The sequence below is a fragment of the Bubalus kerabau genome, chromosome 1, assembly GCF_029407905.1.
Source record: "Bubalus kerabau isolate K-KA32 ecotype Philippines breed swamp buffalo chromosome 1, PCC_UOA_SB_1v2, whole genome shotgun sequence".
Taxonomy (NCBI): domain Eukaryota; kingdom Metazoa; phylum Chordata; class Mammalia; order Artiodactyla; family Bovidae; genus Bubalus; species Bubalus kerabau.
Genome location: NC_073624.1, coordinates 160,411,293 through 160,432,112, shown reverse-complemented (window position 1 = coordinate 160,432,112; position 20,820 = coordinate 160,411,293). Strand labels below are relative to the sequence as shown.

Here is a 20,820-nt window from a genome sequence, read left to right as displayed (position 1 = left end):
TCAGTTGCCTTTACTTTGAACAATATGTTGGCTAAGTTGAAGAAGCTGGGACACAATGTCTTCCCTAAAGACGTAGGAGTCATTTATCTGCTCTCCTATAATGCAGAACATTGGTGAGGGCAATTCTGAGGTCACTCCTTACATGGGACTTGATATTGTTGTAATCTTTCCAAAGGATTCTCTTTTATTTCATTAAGTCAAGCCAATTAGGATATCGATGCTAATCATTGTGCATCAATTTTTCCAGAGTGCTCTCTTTCAAAGCACAGATTCAAGTCAAAAATGTTTCTTCTCAAAATGTCCTCACATCTGGAAAAATAACTTTCAATAGAGTTTTCTCCACATGTTCATTTCTCCTTTTCAGGGACATTATTCAGATATGCTGAAACTTTTTAATTCATTTTTGTCTTCCAGATTAGTTATTTTCTTCTAATCTTATGATCATTTTAACTCACTGTTTATTAAAAATTTTGTTTCACTGTTTATTAAAAATTTTGTTTCTCTTTATTCAATTTCCATGTCTTTTATGATATATTTCATCAGTTTCTATTCTTTGTATTATTTCAAACATAACTTTATGTTGTTAGTTTTAATATTCTTTTCTATTTTCCTTGCTTTATCTGCTTATATGCCATATCCCTTTTTTTTTCTTTTCTTTTTTTTTTTTGGTTTGGTTTGGTTGTTTCCTTTTTTTTTCTTCTATGCTTTTCCTGAATTTCTGTGCTCAGGATCTCTGCTTTGACACTTTAAAAGGTCATTGCTTTAATAAGGTATGTTGTTCAGGGACTTCCCTGGTTGTTCAGTGGCTAAGACTCTGTGCTCCCAAATGCAGGGGACCATCTTTGGACCCTGGATCAGGGAATTAGATCCCACATGCCATAACTAAGTGTTCGTACACCACGACTAAAGCTCCAACACACCACAGCAAAGACTGAAGATCCCACAGGCGGCAACTAAGACAAGGCACAGTCAAATACATTTTTAAAAATACATAAAATAAATATTTTTAAAAGATATGTTATTTAATTATGGTAATATTTTGCCATTAGTTTAATTTTCTCTGTGGCAAATTTTTCCTGGTGAATATTTTTCATCTTCTTTCTATTCCATTCCACTTATTCTTTCAGTAGTTTTGTATTTACCCTATAATGGTTCTCTCCTTTTCACCACCTTGATATAGGGTGAATCTTCCTAATGATATGCAGGCAGTTTCTTTTTTAATATGGTGAGTATCTGGAATTCCTGTTGGGAGGGGTCAAGGTAAGATCCAGTACAGAAGCAATTGTTCCAGTTGACCGTGAAATGCATTAAAATGAGCTTCTGTGTTTAGCTTTGTTAAGTCTTTATTTCTCCCAGCCAAGAGAGATTAGCCACTCAGGACTGCTCCCACGGGAGTTTCTCCTCCAGCCTGGGCCACCACCTGATTCTTCCTATGCAACAGGGGGAGTCTCAACATGTCCTGTTTCAGCCTCAAGTTCCCTGATCGTTCCGTTATGTTCAGGGGTTACAGGGACAATCCAACTTACTCTTACTGTACCAAATAAGAGATTGTCTGCTCAGAAAGGTATACTATCTACTTTTGAAACTGCATACTAGAATCTGGAGTTATACCACATATATTTGACTGAAGCTTAGTTTCACTAAAGATCTCTGCTTATTTTAACCTTCGCATGGAGAAGGGGCTTTATTATCTTTCTTCTCCCATTTTAAACTCAAAAGCCTTCAACATTTCAAAAATACTTTTTAAATTAATCTGTACCTTAAACTTATCTATTTATGTGTAATCTGGTAAGCAGTATTATCCACAAAAAGAAAAAAAAATAAAGAAAATGAAGTTCTGAGTTGTGTGATTTATCTATGGCCGCATGGCAAATTAATGTCAAATTAGAATAGGATGGAAACATACACAGCACCATATGTAAAACAGATAGCAAACAGGAATTTGCTGTGTGAAAGAGGGAGCTCAACTCAGTGCTCTGTGACAACGTAGAGGGGTGGGATGAAGAGGGAGATGGGAGGGGGTTTCAGGAGGAAGGAGACTTATGTACACTTGTGGCTGGCTCATGTTGATGTATGGCAGAAACCAACACGATACTGTAAAGTAATTATCCTCCAATGAAAGAAACTTTGAATGAAAAATCATGTGTATTTGCTTCCAGGTTAAGTTTTCTTTCCATTAAGAACATACTCACTTTATTTAGGCATTTTCCTTCTGAAAATTTCTCAAAATGTTGGGCCAAGGGTAAAAACACAATGTCGATTTAACCTGTGCCTCAGTATTTACAAAAAGTCTCAAGTTTGCACTTAGGTTTAATTATACAATGCACACTAAATTTATGTGTTTATATATATTTTACTCTTTTGTTTATCACTCAGGTATATTATCTTGTTTTACATCAAAAAATAATTTTTAAAACCTTTTTTTCAAACTGCATTCATAAATTAAAAATGTTCCAGTTCTCTCTGGAACCCTGTGGGGGTCTGGGTGTGCCCCTGTTCTAGAGTTATGCGAGGAAGGTCCTACTAACAGTCCCACCTGGACACCCACATGGGGGCCTCTAGAACAACAGGGAACATCACCAGCTATCTTAGTATACAGGTGGTTTCTGGTCCAAAGAAGAAATGAGCTGAATTTCCAGCCTGACAGTCATATTCAAAAACAATTAAGATACAAGTCCCTTGAACTGAAATGAAAATGAAGGCTGTCCCCAAAAATCAGGACTCAAGGATAGGGATTAATAAAGGAACATAGTGTAATGTCCCAAAAATACAAGTTATAGAGAAGTGGAAAGAATAAAAGGCCCAATAGTCTTTCTTGGAATAACATTTCTTACAAGGTCATCTGCCAGTGCCATGTTCTTTATATTCAAGAGGAGTTTTTATTTAAGAAGCTTTCATTGAATCTTCTCCACTTCAACATCCCCTTTCATTATAAAAATCATTTCCAGAGTCCATCAACATTATTTGAGTGCTTCTAATCAAAACAGTGAAAAAGCAATATTCAGAAGAAAACATTAGTGTACTATCTCAAACACGATTTCAAATCTCCTCTTTGTCATGGAATGAAATTAGATGTATGGTAAAGGAACAATCAAAACAAGGAAGGACAATCCTTTAAGCTTTTTTTCCCCCTTAATCAAATCCAATACTGAAGCATTCCTCAGAAGCTTTATAAGAACTTCACTTAGTTCTCACTGCACTCTCAATTGCCACTGTCATTTATGAATGATTTCAAAGGCATAATAATTTTAACATTCATTTCTATGCTAGCTTAGTCACAGACCACCCAGGAAAATGGCAAAATAAATAGAATCTCAGGTCACCACCTCCTGATTGGATCTAGCAGTCAAAAAAAGAAATGTGAGAAATAATAACTCTATTCAATAAGCAAGTATCAAGTTCAAAATCACTCGAAATGAAGAAAAAAAAAAATGACCTGTCACCAAATACAAAGGTGAGTCAGTTGGCAAGAATTATCCTGGTGGTGTGTCTCCATAAGGATGGGAAAAGCAAAGAACAGTCAAGGCAGAATAGACAGTTCCCAATTTAAAGTCATTAATTCAAGATCCAGTGGTTAGAAAAAAGAAAAAACAGCAGTGATGATAGACTGAGGCACTCTTGCACTTGCTGAGAAACTAAAAGTCCAGGTAGAATTTACAAAGGGCAGAACTGATGGAGAGGAAAAGGGAAGAAGACATTCTCATGTCTGAACCATGAGACAGGTGGCAAAGGAGTCAGATAAGAACCTATCAGCTGTGCCTCCAACAACTGGCTCTCCACGGATTCCTGGGAATGCAAGCAATGGGTTATAGCACATTCACTGAAAATAAAAGAACAGTTACTTATCTTTCAAAGAGATCAATCTCCATGTTTGCCAATTGAGAATGCCTAGAAAAATGTGTTTCAAAGTTTTCCCAATAAAAGCTAACAACTATTGATCACTGAATCATACGTGAGCTTCAATCTAGAAATACAGACCCTAAGGGTCCAAGATTCCCTAAGGGTTGATTCAGGGTTTGAAATCTGAATCAACCAACTGTGGGACTTTGGACAAATTAGTTCAGTGAGCACTTTGAGTCTGTTTCCTACACATAAATGGAGATAAAATGACTACACTATAATGCAAGAAAGTGGAAGTCGCTCAGTCGTGTCCCCCTCTTTTCGACCTCATGGACTATACAGTGCATGGAATTCTCCAGGCCAGAATACTGGGGTGGGTAGCCTCTCCCTCCTCCAGGGGATCTGGCCTAAAAACAGCACTGTAGAATGTGCCTCTGAACAAAGCATTTCTGCAATCCTGTATTCCTGAAGATGGCTTTGGCTCTACCTGTTTTTCTGAGGTGCAGTTCAGAACAGAGAAGTCTTACACATGACTAAATGTCCCCAGCTTCTAGATGTGGTTATAAAACTAAGAATTCCTTGCCATACACATGAATAAGTCCTCCTTGGTGAGGAAGACTGGGCTCACAGAGGAGACAAAGATCTATGAGTAACCCAGAAGTAATTGTTTCTCTTCCTGGGAAAACTGGATACTGAAGTGTGATTACGTCCTTGATCCTATAAAGTTCAAATGTTTTTACCTTTTTTAAATTGTTTTGAGTATTATATGGATAGATTATTGTGATAAAAATATAAAAAATTAGAAATATTATTAAGGATACAAACAAGACCCCGCTAAAAAGCCTCAAGTTAAAGAGCCAACAAAAATAAAATCACAATCTCAATAAGGCAATGACATATAACAGAGGTAAGGAGAGAGCTCACAAAATGGTATGTGGCAGCAACATGCCGCATGCTCACAATGTCTTTCAACAAAAGAGAAAGAAAGGCTAAAATAGACTTAAATGACATTAAAGAAGCCATTTCCTTCTCCAATGCATGAAAGTGAAGTCGCTCAGTCGTGTCTGACTCTTCGCGACCCCATGGACTGCAGCCCACCAGGCTCCTCCGTCCATGGGAAATTCCAGGCAAGAGTGCTGGAGTGGGGTGCCATCGCCTTCTCCATACAAACTCTCAAACATTTCACCTTAAACATGACATACTTATCATACAAGTGGGAATGTGGATGGGAGATTTCAATTCTAAGGAATATTCTCAGGACCATACTCAATGTTTTAGAGTTAGCATTACACGCATATAATCATGTAATCATATCACACATGATTATGTGTATATGTATGGTGCATTAAGGATTGAAAACACTCAGAATGATATTGATTTACACGTATGGTGCTTTTTGTGTCTGTCATTTTCAGTTACTGCATTCAAGATAAAGTTAACTTGGACAAGAACTGATTGCCATCCCCATGCCCACTTTATTAAAAAAAAATGTTTTCTTTAGAAAGTATCTATTCCTAGACATGGAAGAAATTCCCCAGGTATCACATTTAGGCAGGTGATCATCAAAAGGGATAATTTTCCTTTAATGCTTCCTAACCACTGTCACTAACCACTGCCCATGGTTAGTGGTCACTAACTGCCGTTCATTCTCAGTTTTGCTGTTATTTTTTGGAATAGGTTTGATTCCATTCTTTAGACCATACTGATAATGACTTTTTAGCTTGTGTATACACTCATAGTGTTTTACTACTATATGTATTTTCTTGGCCCTGCTGTTGTATCGTAAAGGAGCCCTTAGTTAGGGACCAAACCACCTGATCTAGCCTAGGGCATTTATTCTACCTACGGAGCCAGGATGTCACCCTGTTTCTGACTGGTAAAAAAGAGACAATAGTTCCTACAATTCAAGGCGTTATGTGCATGAAAAATAATTTAAACTTATAGTCTATCCTGTCATGCATCAGTGTCTAACACAATTTCTAGTGGTAATAACAGAAACAGCAGCTATTTGGGGGTTATCCATGTTCTTTCTTTGAAATTATAGTCTACAGATTTTAGGTTTTAATATTATAGTTGTAACTTGCCATTTTTTTCACTTGCTACTTTTTTGTCTATTTTCCCATACTAGCATTTAGTGTGTTATTTTACTTACCTCTTAGATTTCTCAGTCCTGATCCAAAAGAAACAACTGTATTTCTTTTTCTTGCTAGTAGACATATTTAAAGCAAGGTTTCGCCTGTTACTTTATCCTTAATATCATCCCAGGAGCAAACTAAAGATTTTGAGATTTAATCATTATATTTTTAGCATTATTTTTCATTATTATTAAAACAATGTTAGCAGCAACAATGAGTCATGTTTGTTTTATTCCTGTTTGTTATAGAAATTCTCTTGTATTTCTGCATTAAAGGCCATGCTTACTGAAAGATAGTTTTGCCTTAAGAAAAGAGCAGCATTCTTTCTTTTTTCAGAATGCTTATGTCAAACAGATGCTGAATTTTTAATGGATACTGACTTGGCTTTTGAGATAATTACACAGATTTTTAACAATGTTGTCTTCTGATGTGTTCTGTTAATTTTCCTGGTGTGATATCAGCTAAGCATTCTAGGGTTAAGTCCTGTGGTTTTAAAAAAAAGGGCTTTTCATATCTTGCATCCTATTTGCTAATATTATTGCGGATGTTTTTATTCATCTGCTTATTCAACCAAATAATTAGTAAGCAAGCACTTGCTGAAAAGGATTGTGCTGGGCTCTACAGAGGTTCAAACGTGAATGAGAGGAACAATGGTCTGGAAGCTCAGTCTACTGCGGGGGCAGACATGAGCACAGTCACACCGCGAGGCATCCTGCTGTGTGCATCTTAAGAGTATAATTTTATTCTTGGACAAATATTTATTGATCTTCTTGTGTGTGCTAAACACTGTAGTCAAAACAGAGGATAATCCGACAAAGAAAATAGCACAAGGCTAATTTCAGGGAACTCATAATCTAGGTGAAGACAGCCAATAATCACATGATCGCACTAATCAAATATTTGACAAAAAAAAAAATACTTGTTGCCTCATAGAATCTAGGGTTTATGTTAAGTGCTGAGGCTACAGCAATAAACAGAGCAGTCTAAACTCTGCTATTTTGGCGCTTACATTCTTGTGTCATGTTAAGTGTGTTACTCATCTGCACTGAGGCCAGAACAGTATAAATGATAGCGACCCTTGACCTCACTCAGAAATCTTATCTGGGATGTTGACACAACTAATGTTTCAAAGAATATTAAGTATTACAAGGCCCAAATGTAGCAAAATGAAACAGCATCAGAAAAAAGAGCCAAAAAACTTAGAGCCCAGAGAAGAAGGGAGTACAGGGGTCTGAAGCAAAGATGCAGAAAAGACAGCTGGGAGTTGTAGGGGTATATAGACAATCCAAACTGGTAATTTTAATTTTTATTTTAAAGCAAAGGGAATCACAGAAAAAAAAATTTGTTATACGTGTGGAGTGAAATAATCAGAGGTAGGTGTAAATAATATTTTCTTCCAGTACACTAATTTCTTCTTTAACTGCTAGCGTACTTTTCATATCCAAGGTCCCTAATTGATTCACTTAATAATTATCTTTTCTTATATCAATTCTGCATGCCATTATCCCATAATTAGTAACTAATTTTATATTAATGTAAATATCTTCAGTCATCTCTTTGAATGTCCAGGCACACTAAGCATAAATTATCAGAATGCTATGTTTTATAAACAGCTTCATCTATATCATTTTCTAAATTTGATCCCATATGTGAGTGACATCACATGAATCTGTTTCCCTCTCTCTGGATCACCCTACCCAGCACGACAATCTACAGGTTCATCCATTTTGCCACACATGGCATCATTCTGGGGGCTCTCTGTTCTGTTCCACTGGATTGCTTCTAGTTATTTATATATCTTGTCATTTTCATATACTATCTCTACACTTGATAATGCAGATACCATACTGTCTTAAATATTGACATTTTAATAAATCTGTACAACTCATAAGGAAAAAAAATTATCAAAATGTTCAATAAAATTGTCCATTTGGAGAAAGTTTATTGATTGGTTTAGCATTACATTTCTTCACGTGTTTTGGAATGTCAGGGCATAAGCTCATCATCACGTGTGCATTTTTGTGGGTGTGGGCTTGAGTGACTATCTCCTGCACACAAATGCCATTCTTAGTGGTTTCCACTTGCTTTGCTGAGCACCTAATAGTAAATCACTTCTTAAAATGGCTTTGGGATCTTCTTTTTCACTGTGATATCAGGACCATTATAAATTCAGTCCTCGAGTCTGCCACCGTTCCTCAGTTAGAAAATATATTTTCTGGAATAATTTTAAAATTCAATTAGTCAATACTACGTCATATTGTCAGTTCAATTCAGTTCAGTCGCTCAGTCGTGTCTGATTCTTTGCGACTCTATTAATCGCAGCATGCCAGGCCTCCCTGTCCATCACCAACTCCCGGAGTTCACTCAGACTCACGTCCATCGAGTCAGTGACGCCATCCAGCCATCTCATCCTCTGTCATCCCCTTCTCCTCTTGCCCCCAATCCCTCCCAGCATCAGAGTCTTTACCAGTGAGTCAACTCTTCGCATGAGGTGGCCAAAGTACTGGAGTTTCAGCTTTAGCATCATTCCTTCCAAAGAATTCCCAGGGCTGATCTCCTTCACAATGGACTGGTTGGATCTCCTTGCAGTCCAAGGGACTCTCAAGAGTCTTCTCCAACACCACAGTTCAAAAGCATCAATACTTTGGCACTCAGCTTTCTTCACAGTCCAACTCTCACATCCATACGTGACCACTGGAAAAACCATAGCCTTGACTAGACGGACCTTTGTTGGCAAAGTAATGTCTCTGCTTTTCAATATGCTATCCAGGTTGGTCATAACTTTCCTTCCAAGGAGTAAGTGCCTTTTAATTTAATGGCTGCAGTCACCATCTACAGTGATTTTGGAGCCCAGAAAAATAAAGTCTGACACTGTTTCCACTGTTTCCCCATCTATTTCCCATGAAGTGATGGGACCGGATATCATGATCTTCGTTTTCTGAATGTTGAGCTTTAAGCCAACTTTTTCACTCTCCACTTTCACTTTCATCAATAGGCTTTTGAGTTCCTCTTCACTTACTGCCATAAGGATGGTGTCATCTGCATATGTGAGGTTATTGATATATCTCCCGGCAATCTTGATTCCAGCTTGTGCTTCTTCCAGCCCAGCGTTTCTCATGATGTACTCTGCATATAAGTTAAATAAGCAGGGTGACAATATACAGCCTTGATGAACTCCTTTTCCTATTTGGAACCAGTCTGTTGTTCCATGTCCAGTTCTAACTGTTGCTTCCTGACCTGCATATAGGTTTCTCAAGAGGCAGGTCAGGTGGTCTGGTATTCTCATCTCTTTCAGAATTTTCCACAGTTTATTGTGATCCACACAGTCAAAGGCTTTGGCATAGTCAATAAAGCAGAAATATTGAGGTAAAACCTCCACCAGAAAAAATTGTAGTCATACTGTAGTATTTTATAATTTCATAAGACTGGAGCTTCTCCTTTTAGATAGTAATATTGGTAAAGTAGAGCAAAAAAATATATCTACTGGCATACCTCAGAGAAATTGCTGGTTTGGTTCCAGACCACAGCAATAAGGCAAATATCTCAACAAAGCCAGTAACAAACATTTTCTGGTTTTCCAGAGCATATAAAAGTTTTGTTTATTTATGGGGACTAAGAGGCAAAACAAAGCTATGTTTACACTATACAGCCAGTCTATTAAGTATGCAATAACATTATGTCTAAAATACAACACACGTACATTAATTTTCAAAGAGTTTATTGCTAAAATATGCTAACCATCATCTGAGCCTTCAGAAAGTCATAATCTTTTTGCTGGTGGAGGTTTTGCCTCAATGTTATGGCTGCTGACTCTTCAGAGTGTTGGTTGCTGAAGGTTTGGCTTCAAATTGGCTGTGGCAATTTCTTAAAATAAGACAATAATGAAGCTTGCTGCATGTATTGATTCTTCCTTAAGATAGATTCTTCTTTTAGACTTCTCTATGGTGGTGCTAGTGGTAAAGAACCCGCTGGCCAATGCAGAAAACATGGGTTCAATCCCTGGGTCTGAAAGATCCCCTGGAGAAGGGCTTGGCAACCCTCTCCGATATTTTTGCCTGGAGAATCCCATAGATAGAGGAGCCTGGCAGGCTACAGTCCATAGGATCAGAGTCAGACATGACTGAAGTGACTTAGCATGACATGAGGATGCATAACATGCAAGGCTGTTTGATAGTATTTTACCCACAGAATACCTTTCAAAATTAGATTCAGTCCTGGCACATCCTACCCCTACTTTATCAACTAAGTTTATGTAGTATTCTAAATCCTTTGTTGTTGTTTCAATGGTCTTCACGGCATCTTCACCAGGAGAAGATCCATCTCAAAAAACCACTTTCTCCATTCAACCATAGAAAGCTAACCTCATCCAAGAAAGCTGTCATGACACCGTGGAAATTCAGTTGCATCTTCAGGCTCCATTTTCAATTCTAGTTCTCTTGCTATTCCCACCACATCTGTATCTTTTTTCCTCCAATGAAGTCTTAAATCCCTAAATCCTCCCCCCATGAGGGATGGAATTAACTTCTTCCAAATGCCTATTAATGTTGACATTTTGACCTCTTCCCACAAATCTCTAACATTCTTACTGGCATATAAAAAATGGAATCTTTACCAACAGCTTTTTACTTTGCCTAGGACCATCAGTGGAATCATTATCTATGGTTGTTATAGCCTTTACAAAATATATTTCTTAAATAATATAACTGGAAAGTAGAAATTATTACTTGACCCATGGGCTGCAGAATAGATGTGGTGTTACTAAGCATGAAAATGACATCAGTCTTATTGTACATCTCTATCAGAGGTCTTGAGTGACCAGATGCATTGCCAATGAGCAGTAATATTTAGAAAAGAAATGTTTTTTTCTGAGCAGTAGGTCTCGACAGCAGGCTTAAAACATTTAGCAAGCCATGTTGTAAAAAGATGTGCCATCCTCCAGGCTTTGTTTACAGAGCATAAGCAGAGTAGATTTAGCACAATTCTTAAGGGCCATAAGATTTTCAGAATGGCAAATGAGCATTGAATTCAACTGAAAGTCACCAGTTGTATTAACCTCTCGTGAGAGAGTCCGCCTGTCCCTTGAAGCTTTTATGCCAGGCATTAACTTCTCTTCTCTAGCTATAAAATTCCTAGATGGCATCTTATTCCAATGAAAGGCTGTTTCATCTATATGGAAAACCTCTTCTTAATGTAGCTACCTTCATTAATAACCTTAACTAGATTGGCTGGATAACTTGCTGCAGCTTCTACATCAGCATTTACTGCTTCAACTTGCCCTTTTAAGTCATAGAAATGGCTTCTTTCTTTCAACCATGTGATCAAACCTCTGCTAGCTTCAACCTTTCCTTCTACAGCTTCCTCACTACTCAGCCACCATAGAATTGAAGAGAATTAGAGCCTTGCTCTAGATTGGGCTTTGGATTAAGGGAATGTTGTAGCTGATTTGATCTTCTATCCAGATCACGAAAACTTTCTTCAATTCAGCAGTAAGGCTCACTTCTAATCATTCATGTGTCCACTGAAGTAACACTTTTCATTTTCTTCAAGAACTTTTCCACTGCATTCCCAACTAGTCTAAGTGTTCAGCAGATGGTAAAGAACTTGCCTGAAATGCAGAAGACCCAGGTTCAACTCCTGGGTTGGGAAGATTCCCTGGAGAAAGGAAAGGCTACCCACTCCAGTATTCTTGCTTGGAGAATTCCATAGACAGAGGAGCCTTGTAGGCTACAGTCCATGGGGTTGCAAAGTGTAGGACACAACTGAACAACTAACACTTTCACTTTTCAAGAGACATGTAACTCCTCCTTTGGCTTGAGTACTTAGGGGCCACTGTAGTGCTATTAAACTGGCCTAATTTACATACTTCAGTGTTTCAGGGAAGAGGGAGATCTGACGAGAGTGAGAAAGCGGGGAACAGCTGGTTGATAGAGCAGTCAGAACACACACTACTTTTACCAATTAAGTTCACCATGTTATGGGCAAAGTTTTGCCCCAAACAATTTCAACAGTAATAGGATCACAAATCACCATAATAAATATAATAATGAAAAACTGTGACTACTGTGAGAATTACCAAATGGGACACCGAGACATAAAATGAGCAAATAATATTGAAAAAAATGACATCAATACACTTGCACAAAACTTTAATGTGTGAAAAAAGCAGTATCTGAGAAGGACCATTAAGTAAAGTGCAACAAAATGAGGTATACCTATATAGGGACTTTGTGGGGGAAACGAGGCAAAAGAAAAAACAAGCAAAATAAATCTGTACTTACCTAGCAGCCTCACAGCAACACAAGGAATAAAAAGAGGAAAGCTCACAACTATTAAAATCCAGCTGTATCATCAGCGTAATACCAGAATCCTGGAGCCCTTTGTAACTGTCAGCGTGAGACAGGGACCATTAGAAAAGGAGAGGGAGTGGCTTTGTAGCTCTCACAGTGCATTCTGGAGTCAGAAAACTACAGTTGTGCCTATAGCCTTAGGGTCCTGTTTTCTCTGAGTGTGGGGATTCTGGTTCTCTTTCCTTATCATTCCTGTCCTCCTGCTAGTTGACTACTTTTATGTCAGAAAGAACATAACAGAAAATAAGTCAGACTATATGGAATGCATATATGTGAAGTAGGTGTCAGAGGGGCAGAGCATGTACAGAAACACGAGTGGCATGTGTGATGAGGCATGTGTGTGGCGTGGTGTGTGTGCATGTGCAGGCACACCTGTGTGAGGGGATGGCCGCTACACTATTTCATTGTATTCTGAGTAGGCAAAGGCAGGAAAAAACCCAAGTAGTATATGTGTCCATGGAATTCTTCCCAGGCAAGAATACCAGAGAAGCTTGCCATTCCCTTCTCCAGGGAATCTTCCTGACCCAAGGATTGAACCTGAGTCTCCCTCATTGCAGGCAGACTCTTCACCATCTGAGCCACCAAGTAAGCCCAGTATATCTAATAGGTAAAGATATTCCACAGTGCAAGAGCTCCCAGTTCTGATCATCTGAGAATTAAGCAGCAGGGCAGGGGGACATGTTGCCAAAGTAGAACAGGAGTGAATCAGTAAATGCCATACAAATAGCTCGAGCGAGTGAACTCCAGGAGATGGCGAGGGACAGGGAAGGGAGGTCTGGCATGCTGCAGTACACGGGGTTGCAAACAGTCATACACCACTTGGAGACTGAACCACAACAAGTAGAAATAGAAATGGGCCTGGAGTTTTCAAAAAGTTTCTTCTAACTGTAGCTCTAGGGTATAGAACATGACATAGATATGGACAGACAGCCTGACTTTTGACCTATCATTTGAGAAAATTTGTCCTCTGATCAATTAAGAGTAAAACACACACACACATACTCACTCACTCAAAGTCTCTGAATTTCATTCATGATCCAGTCCCTTTATTTCTCTCCACACCTCAGCTACAGCTGCTCTGACTGACCATGGAGGGGATTCAGCCATCTTGCCCTCTAGAGAAGAAAAGCCTGCTCTGGCTGTCTTGGGAGGCACCTCCCAATAAAGTATCAGAATTAAGTATTGTTTGGGGTTATGTTTTCCAGTGAACTCTTAACTAAACACATCCGAGAGGAACTACTTGAGATTGTCAAAAAGATGACCTTATCCCAGTGATTTCTGGAGAAAGAGTATTTTTGTGGAAATGATCTATTAGAGCACCCAGAAGAAAATCTCCATGTTATTACAAATCAGTGACAACCTGGCTCCCATCCAAGTGCAAAACCAGCATGATTTTCTTAAAACTTGGCCAAAAGCAAAGCAGAAAGAACAGGAAACCACAAAACAGCTATACAACAGGTTAGGAAAGGAACCTGGGAACAGAAAGACAATTATAATGGGAAAAAATAATTCTAAAAATCCACATCAGAGGCACTAAAGAGCAGGATTAAATGTTAAGTATATGGAAGACAAAGTTTAAAAGTTTGTCTACAATGTAGAAGAAAAGAACCAAGACACAAAAATAAGAGGGAAAAAAATGGTGCATATGCAGGACAGAAAATGGAAAGCTTACATATGATTATTCATTATTCTTAAAGAAGAACCCAAACATTCAAGAACTATTATAGGAGAAAATTTTCTTGGTCAAAAGGTCTTATTCAGTTTTAGGCATGCCCTTGGAAAAGCTACCAAACCCAAATTCTCAGGACCTGATCTGTTCTGTGTCACATCCCCAGCAGTAATATCCCAAGGAACTAATAAACCAGATCCTGTCAGTTCCAGAAATCCAACCTTGGAACAACCTTTTGGAAAACTCAACCTTTCCTTGAAGACTGGCTGAAATGTCTATATCTCATGGAATGTTTGCCTAAATCCCTCACCCAAGTCATACTTTCTGCTTCCAAGGTAACTTTCACTTCTTAGTTCTTATCACAATTAATTATTGATTCATTTAAGAAACTGCTTTATCCTCTTACTCAAACAAATCACACTCTATGAAGGAGGACCCTCTTTCCCCCTGTATCTTCAGCTAATTTTGAAGTATCGACAAAAATTTAAAACAAAGGAAATAAATTATTAGTCTTATGCCGATAAAGTTGAAAGGAAATATCACTTGCCATAAAATGCACTGGGCTAAATGACATGACATTCACTGTTAACTCACTTACCTGACATAATTTTAAATACTTCCCACTCTACTTTAGACACTGTAAGAAACTGACAAAAGAAAGGTAAAGATTAAGAGAAAAAAATGGGTAAGCAACGTCACATCAGGCAACCACATGAAACAGAAGACAGCAAGACATGACGTGCCACATGGATGGTTTGGGAATGGGAAACCATTCACAGGAGTGATCGAATTTGCAAGGGTCCATTCCAATGAAACCATGGAAAATGGATTTGTGTTTCTCTTGCTGTCTGACAAGAAGCAAGACAACTTCAAAATGGTATCAATGACAAATGTTAGCAGCTCAGCAAAACAGCTGGCTTTTGCCCTGGACATGATTTCCATGATACTTCTGTGTCTCAGGTAAAATGGATCATCCATCAGAAGCTCACAGTTTGGTTAACTAGAGATTTCCTAGCATACACATTGACTCACTTCATTTTCATCCACTTTTGTTTCTTCTGTATATGTTCAATCTAAAACTCTGCCTAAATTTTTCTTTGTCTTTACTCATTGGTTAGTTTGGGTTTTCTTCTGTCCTTTTGAGCCTCATGCAGAATTATCTCTCAATTCCTATTTGTTTGCCTCTAGAATTAATAAAATGGGCCCTAGGTTTTAGAGAATCTTAATTTGCATAGCCAGAAGATTTGGTTGGAGGCATTTAGATTCTGGGATCAAATATCTGCATTATTGTGGGGGCTAGAAAGCTGTATCTTGATGACACTATTTGAAAGATGTTGAGTCATAAAGAAGAAAGCAAAATCTAAGGTAACATCTAAAACACAAGTTTGGAAGGAATGTTTTTGACTTTTATATTTTGTGGCCTAATTTTTTTCTTCTTCTGTCTTGCCAACTTTTTGGCATCAAGTGGATCTCAAGTTAGAATATATGTCTAGAAAAAACCCAGAGTTCCCAATCAAATCTATTCTATAATCAAGAGCTATAATCACTTTATAAATATTAAAGATGTTGCACAGTGAAAATGTCTTCCCTTGGCACGGTTGCAGTATTTCATCACCTCATCATGTGTGTAGGAAAGAGAAGGAAGCAGAAGCACCAGAGCAAAAATGCTACTTTGGGATTTTCCCTATGTGAGCTTTAAATATTTTTAAATGGCAACTTATGAAATGACGTGGAGTAAATGTGTCCCTAAAGATCTTGAAAAATTATAACTTAAAAACAGTATTAGTGCAAAATATGGAGAAGGCAGTGGCACCCCACTCCAATACTCTTGCCTGTAAAATCCATGGATGGAGGAGCCTGGTAGGCTGCAGTCCATGGGGTCGCTAAGAGTCGGACACGACTGAGCGACTTCACTTTCACTTTTTACTTTCATGCATTGGAGAGGGAAATGGCAACCCACTCCAGTGTTCTTGCCTGGAGAATCCCAGGGACAGGGGAGCCTAGTGGGCTGCCGTCTATGGGGTCGCAGAGAGTCGGACACGACTGAAGTGACTCAGCAGCAGCAGCAGCAGCAGTGCAAAATAAAACATAGGAATCAAGTATGGTTATATGGCATATACCAAGCATGCGGTATTGAGAAACAGGTGTGATGTTTAGGATCTTTTTTCTTCTTAAGATAAGAAAGCACATTTCTAATAAAAGCCCTACACAAGCTCTCCAACTCCCACCCTCAGCTATTCCCTCCCAACTCAAGGAGTATCTTCTGAATCTTCTTCCTTCACAAGATCCTTAATGTAACACCCTTGATTTAAATTGCCTACCATAAATACGAACTTGACAGTTTCTTGAAGCTGTTCTTCACTCTGCATCTGCATTTATAAGAAATCCACTTCTACCTCCAGCTGGAATTTTTCAGCTTGGAATGGAACTCACGTTCTTAAAACCTTTTCACCTACTTGCTGTTGTTGTTCAGTTGGTAAGTTGGGTCCGACTCTTTGCGACCCTATGGACTGTAACCCACTAGGCTCCTCTATCCATGGGATTTCCCAGGCAAGGATACTGGAGTAGGTTGCCATTTCCTTCTCCAGGGGATCTTCCAGATCCAGGGGTCAAACTGCTGTCTTCTTCACTGGCTTTCCTCTTTATTGCCTTCACCTACTATATCCCTGTGAATACAGTCTGGATAGTTCAGAGCCTTAAAAGGTGTATGTCACTATATCCTGGGCAGCGAAAGATTATTCAAAGGCCTTCAGCAGGCTTGGGTATGTATATTCAATGATACCAGAAATACATGTGCATGTCCAAATAACTGAAGAATCATAAGGTCTTCCCATTCTCATATTTTTCCTCCTATTTTAATAGTAAAATGATTATCTCATTTCAACTCATATGTATTTGCTGTTTTTCTATTTTTCCCTATGCATTTCTTCTACTGTCTTGGCCATTGTGAATTTTTTTTGCTACAATCTTCATACATTTATGTATTATCCTATCTGGTTTTTAATCTTTTTGAGTTAAAGTTGTGTATGGGCTTATGTATGTGTTTATCTTATTGTTGTATTTCTAATTTTTCCTCTCAGTATCATGATACAATATTTTCCCCTTCTTTCTTTAAATTCACAACAACTGGGGTGAAATTTGGCCAGGAAGATATTCTTATTCATGTGATAGCATTAAAAACAAGTTATTTTAATCCATTCGAATCTTGTGTACCCATTACTACATAAACAATTGAGGTTTCAGAACTAATTCCCTATGTTAAATGATTTGTGCTAGATAAAGACACCTAAAAATCAAGGAAATAGAATTAACAAATTAACATACGGAGGGCTCAAGGGTAATCATTTGGGAAGAAACACAAAATTGGGTCAAAATTGCTGAAGTTTAATGGATGTTTGTGTAGAGTCAGTTTGCAAGCACACATTAAAACATTCATCTTTTACAGCTGTAGAAGTAAAGCATTAGAATAATAGTCCAAGAATTTAATTTCTTTACAAAAAATGTTTACAGTCTGGATAAGTGAATCTTAAGTCAGGATGATTTTGCCTCAGAGGAGACATCTGACACTGTCTGCAGACATTTTTGATTGTCACAGTTTGATGGAGAGGGGCATGTTACTATTGGCATCTAGTTTGCAGAGGCCAGGGGAGCTGCCTCCAACACAGGGCAGCCCCATGCCCCAGCAAAGAAGCATCCAAGTCCTGAATTTAGTAGTTTTGAGGTTAAGAAACTCGTATTGAGATTAACATCACTCTACTAAGGACATATTTGCTACTGATTGTTCAAGATGAGATATTCTTTGATAAAGCACATTTCATTAACATGTGCAGGACAATTTGTAAGTTTTTCTCACACCTCAAACTTTTCTTTGATCATTTCAAAAAGCACTTAGAAAAAGAATTCTAACAATGGGAAAACTCAGGTATTCAAGCCAAATAGTTTTTTTTTTTTAGTGCTGTATCCAATGGGTTCTTTTCTTAGCTATTCTTCAAAATGCAAGTCCAAGTCCTCACTTCCCTAGCTGTGCCTGTGTGTGTGCTGTGCATGATCAGTTGCTCAGTCACGTCTGATCTTTTACAACCCTATGGACTATACCCCGCCAGGCTCCTCTGTCCATGGGATTTCCTAGGCAAGAATACTGGAGTGGGTTGTCATTTCTCATTTCCTCCTCCAGGGGATCTTTCTGACCCAGGGATCAAACCCATGTCCCAGGGATCAAACAATGTGTCTCCTGCTTTGGCAGGCAGATTCTTTACCACTGAGCACTTAGCCCATAAATCACCTAAATCTCCATTTCTAGTCCTTTATTTCTAATCTTAGTGTCCATAATAAAAAGCTTCAGGAAACCTTTTTATTAAACTCAGATTAAAAATACAAAAAAATAGACAAGACTATGGAAATGACATAAAAAAGCTAGAAGATGGATTTCTAGGTAAAGAAGAAAGCATAAGTAAAGATACACAAGAGGAAAAACACAAGAGAAAATCAGAGAATACCAATCACAGCAAAGAAGTCAGGTCAAGAAAGAGTGAGAGTCACATACAGAGGTTAGATGTGCTAGACCAGGTAGTGACTTGGCTGAAGATGGCACAGGGTGGTGCTAAGTCTGCAGACGAAAGCATCCTTCAGAAAGGAGGATGCCATAGATGCCATGTTTTCCAGAGCGTGAAACAGAGTGTGTTTTCATTGACTGAACTGAACTACCTCCCAATGTACATACATGTATGTCCTTCACTCATTCGTGTCCAACTCTTTGCAACCCCAGAAACTGTAGCCCACCAGGATCCTCTGGCCATGAAATTCTCCAGGCAAGAATACTCGAGTTGAGTGCTATTCTCTTCTCTAGATGATTTTCCTGACCCTGGGATCAAGCCCGCATCTCCTGCATTGCAGGAAGATTTTTTACCATCTGAGCCACCAGGGAAGCCCAGGGATCTCAAAACTCCCTGTGAATATATCTAAGACAATAAAAATTTTGCTTCATGGATTAGAAATACAATTAAACATTAGCCGGAATAGGTCCTTATTCTAATCCTGGACTGAATTTTTGCAGTGAATTTTGCAGTTGTTAAAAAGAATAAATAGAAAATGTTTATACCAAGAAGACTCCTTATAAAATTTTACCTTATTAAAATGTATGACACAATCTAATGCCTATACAAAATCGCATTATTTCATTATTATTAATATCCATGTTGTATTTACCTTCCCATTTGCATGACAGAGAAAAGGTGGTATCTTACTTATGTGTTAAACACAGGATACTCATTCATATTCATTAACTTTAGCTGATCAATCTTTCCAAAAGTGTGTTTTCTTTGGGTATTTGATGTACATTATTAGAATACTGCAAAGATGTTCAAGGAAATATCCAGACCAAAAAGAAAATGAAAAAAGTGAGAAATGAGGATGAGAGCTGAGGGAAAAGAAAATGTATCTGTACTGAAAGAAAAATGAATTTCATTTAGAAAGTAAAATAAGATAGGCATTTTAAGGAATATAAAACTAATGAAAGACATTATGAAATGAAATTTTAATAACCTTTCACTTTTTAAAATGTGCATTAGTGTTCAGTATTTGCAACCTTACTTCTACAGTGACTGACTGAAGAAATAAATGTGGTATTAGGCTTTGGATTTTCAAATGTGTTCAGATGTTGGAGTACATAGAAGCCACGTATCTGTGTGTTTAAGGATGACTCACTATACATCAGGCACTTTTGCAGAATCACTGCATGATTTTCTTTAATTATCACAATAACCCTATGAGATAAACACTATTATTATCCACATTTACAACTGTGAAAAGTGAAGCACAAAGGCATTAAGCAGTTTGTCTACTGCAGGGTCTAGGACAGTGGTTCTCAAGCTTTAAGCAACAACAGAATCACCTGGAGGGCATGGGAGAATGCAGATTCTGAGCCCAACCCACACACAATCTAATTATTACATCCAGAGTAGGGCCTGAGAATCTGCATTTGTAACAAGTTCTCAGGGATCCTAATGGTGCTGGTCCCAGAATGGCACTTGAGAACATCTGACCTAGGGATCTGGCTAAGAGTGATGGAGCCCAAGCCATCAGGATGCAAAGTCCCTGGTCTTGACCACATTATGCTGTGCTGTGCTTAGTTGCTCAGTCATGTCTGACTCTTTGCGACCACATGGACTGTAGCCCTCCAGGCTCCTCTGTCCATGGGGATTCTCCAGGCAAGAATACTGGAATGGGTTGCCACACCCTCCTCCAGGGTATCTTCCCAACCCAGGGATCAAACTCAGGTCTCCTGCATTGCAGGTGGATTCTTCACCTTCTGAGCCACCAGAATACTGGAGTGGGTAGCCTATTCCTTCTCCAGGAGATCTTCCTGACCCAGGAATCAAACCAGGGTCTCCTGCATTGCAGGCGGATTCTTTACCAGCTGAGCCACCAGGGAAGCTCCTTAACCACATTAGGAGCCACCAGAAATGTGGCCATATTACCTGTGTGACAAAGGTCATCACCCCGGCAGACACTCTCACCAAAACCCTGTCATGGTAGACTGGAAGCCGTTTCCAAGTTCTATTTTTAATCTCACCCTAGGCCTTTCTGGAAGCCGAACAATTTCAGGAAAGAAATTTAATAAAGAAAAACTTTAATTGAAAAAAATAATGTCTATTAATTTCTCTCTTTGAATTGTGAAGACTATCTTCATTCAAGATCAGCAGCAGAATTGCTTTGTCTAGGTTTGCTCAGTGTGAGTGATCTGCAGACACACACTGTGAGAATCCTTTTTATGCTAAATGGTAGATTGGACAAAGATTAGAAAATCTGATTTCTGGGGTCTAGTTTTTCA

General features: G+C 38.4%; 1 protein-coding gene and 1 pseudogene across 4 annotated transcripts in view; both read right to left on the bottom strand.

The window, feature by feature from the left end:
* NRG3 (neuregulin 3) overlaps nt 1–20,820 on the bottom strand; it is a 1,228,440-nt gene that overhangs the window by 840,848 nt on the left and 366,772 nt on the right. The window lies entirely within an intron of this gene.
* Nucleotides 9,709–12,324, bottom strand: LOC129641234 (tigger transposable element-derived protein 1-like; annotated as a pseudogene).